Source organism: Octopus bimaculoides, chromosome 17, assembly GCF_001194135.2.
Source record: "Octopus bimaculoides isolate UCB-OBI-ISO-001 chromosome 17, ASM119413v2, whole genome shotgun sequence".
Lineage (NCBI taxonomy): Eukaryota > Metazoa > Mollusca > Cephalopoda > Octopoda > Octopodidae > Octopus > Octopus bimaculoides.
This window is the reverse complement of record NC_068997.1, coordinates 34,433,225-34,436,062: the sequence shown is the minus strand read 5'-3', so window position 1 is coordinate 34,436,062 and position 2,838 is coordinate 34,433,225.

Genomic DNA, 2,838 nt, shown 5'->3' with positions numbered 1-2,838 from the left:
ATATATATATATATATATATATACGTCTACATGTCTACATAATAGCTTACTAACAACTCTACCTGTGTATATATAAACTGTGGGTATTGGGGTATGACAACCTGCTACGTATATTTCCTATTTAGCACTGGGAATGTTTCGTTTATGAAGACGTACTCCTGTATTTGTCTGAGTGTTGGGTCCTTCAGGTGCTTTGTTGAAATGCGGAGTCAAGTGTGCCTCCGTGTTGGTCTCTGGCATACTGGTAGAGTATGGAGGACTGATCTTTGTCGTCATATTGTCTCAAAGGTTCATTTAGTCTCTTCGCAATGCTTCTAGATGTTTTACATCTTCTTGTCTTTGCAAACACCCTCTATGTACCTTATGCCGTACACTACATTTCTAGTTCTACAGTTAATGTCAAGGTTAATCTTACATACCATGCAGTTATCTTTCGTGCATGTGGTATTCTCAAACAGGTACGTCCTACTTAGTTGTGATCTAATGGAGCTCTCTGGCTTTTCAACGATCTTAATGTTGAGTTTGGCCTCCTTCAGAGCTTTCCTAAATCTTCGGGCTAGTTATTCATCGGCTGTAGCCTCTACAAACATCACTCCTTGATATTTGTCGGTTTTGTACCTGTTTGCTTTGTCACAAACTATTCGTATCCTATTCCAGTCTTTACTTCTACATCTAGGGCAAGTACCACTGGTTTCATTACATATGCTATCTAACTTCTTTCTAGCTCCCCTCTATACCCAACCCTATCTTTCTGATCATATCCAGAGAATTGCATGCGGTGTATGAAGTTCTGTACACGTTTCTTTGTATCAAAGTGTTTGAGTTGTGGGGACGCGTTGTTCATTATCCTAACTAAGTCTGCTATCAGTATGTTGATTTTCATGTTGTGTGACAAAGCTGAGTTCTTGTGAACACCATATTTAGAAGCTATGGGCTTCATGTACTAGGAGTGGAGGAGCTGCACTCTGTTGTTCACAGTCTCTAACCAAAGTTCAGTATCGAGGACAGGGAGTGAATTGTTAGGATGCCTAGGGGGTAATCTATAGTTACTTTGATACTTTGGTGGATGGAGGAAGCTACGAGCTGAATGCTTTCCATTGTGCTCCTCTCGGTTTCCATATTACAGCTACTAGAGTTTGTTCTAACTAGAATATTAGTATCATCTACATACCTATAGTAAAGCAAACCAGTTGTGGATTGTTCTGCAAAGGATTGTTTAAGGTTTCTGTCTCACCAGGTCATGAAGAAGCTGGCCACATCTCCAGCCACACCGACACCAAAGGCTGCACCTTGAACTTGTTTGTATATTTTTCTGTTAAACTTTACTATGTGGTTCTTCAAGGTGGTTCTTATGCTAGCCCCTATTGCATATGCAATGATTCTTTTCACCTGACTGTTGTTCTGAGGGTTCTGGATGGGTATGGTCCAGCCACTCCAGCGCTCTTCAGTGCTTTTCTTCACTGCCGAGATGATGGTAGGTAGTCTTCCCCTCTGTGAACTGCTAGGACAGAATCTACTAAGGTCATGGTCGTCTAAGTAGTAGTTACAGTCATAGCTGAGTTTAAGGAGGCCCAGTTCCCTCGTGTTGACTTCACGGAACTCTACTTCACTCTCACAGGTAATCTCAATGCATTTTCCACAGCGAAATCTGTCTAGAGATGGGTAGAGTGATACTACATACATACTACCCACTAGACAACCTGAGGGGTCGTTTGAGTGGTTGCAACTACTGATTCTATTGAGGAGATCCTCCGTGCACACGCAGACATCTGAGGACATTTCAATGTGTGGCGGTAACACTTGTGAGAAGAAGTAAGATAGCCTATGATTGCTGGAAATATTCGCTGCACAAACTGATCGGGTTGGGGGACCCTTAACAGGGTTTACGTAGGGTTTATGATCTTTATGCAACCCGTATAGCGTAGGAACATCGTTGTTGAATGCTTGGAAATGTTGTGCAGTCTGTTTCTTGGGTTGGCGTATGTTGCACCACAATCCCATGTGTGCATTGTAGAGTTTTTCCACTCTTTCATGTTCCTGTGGTGCAACTTCTCTCATGCTACTGATGCGTTGTTGGACATAGTTCTGTGGGCTGTCTATCGACAGTCTGTCAGACTTGTCCGTAGGGAGACACACTAATTCCCTGTTCCTAATTCGCTGTTCCAGTTTTTGTAGGCCTTTGGCAACAGATGAACTGAGCTGGTGTGACTCTCCCTCATTATGTTTTTAGTGGTTTTGTTGTACCCGTCTAAGTCGTGTCGGAGTCTATTTCTAGCCAAGGAAATCTTTGCCTCTGTCTCACTGTCATTCTATGGTATGATACATACCCTTTTGTTGAAGGGTAAGTCTGTGGGGTAGATCCTTGTCATGTCGTATGATTTGTTGTTGGGGGTTATAGAAGGCAGAGTATAGGGTACTACTGGTGTTACTATCGTTGTGGTTGTTGTTGTTATTGTTATAGTTTCTGGCATTTGTTGTTGCTAGTGGTGGAGATGGTGGTGGTGGTCCGTGACTTTCCTCTTTATCTCGTCTTTCCTCTACTGCGACTCTCCTTCCTTTTCCTCTTTCTCTTTTCCTTTTCTAGGACTTTACTCTGTCTCCTGTTTCTGAAGAAGAACTTTGCTCGAAACGTAAAATACCATTTCTTTCTTTTCTTGGGAGTCTTTTAATACTTTGTATGCACCACGTTCTCGCGTTGTATTTTTCTTGTGCTTTCTTTCTTCGTTGTTTTTGTTTTGTTTTGGATGAATACCTATATCTATCTATCTATCTATCTATCTATCTATCTATCTATCTATCTATCTCTCTCTCTCTCTCTCTCTCTCTCTCTCTCTCTAT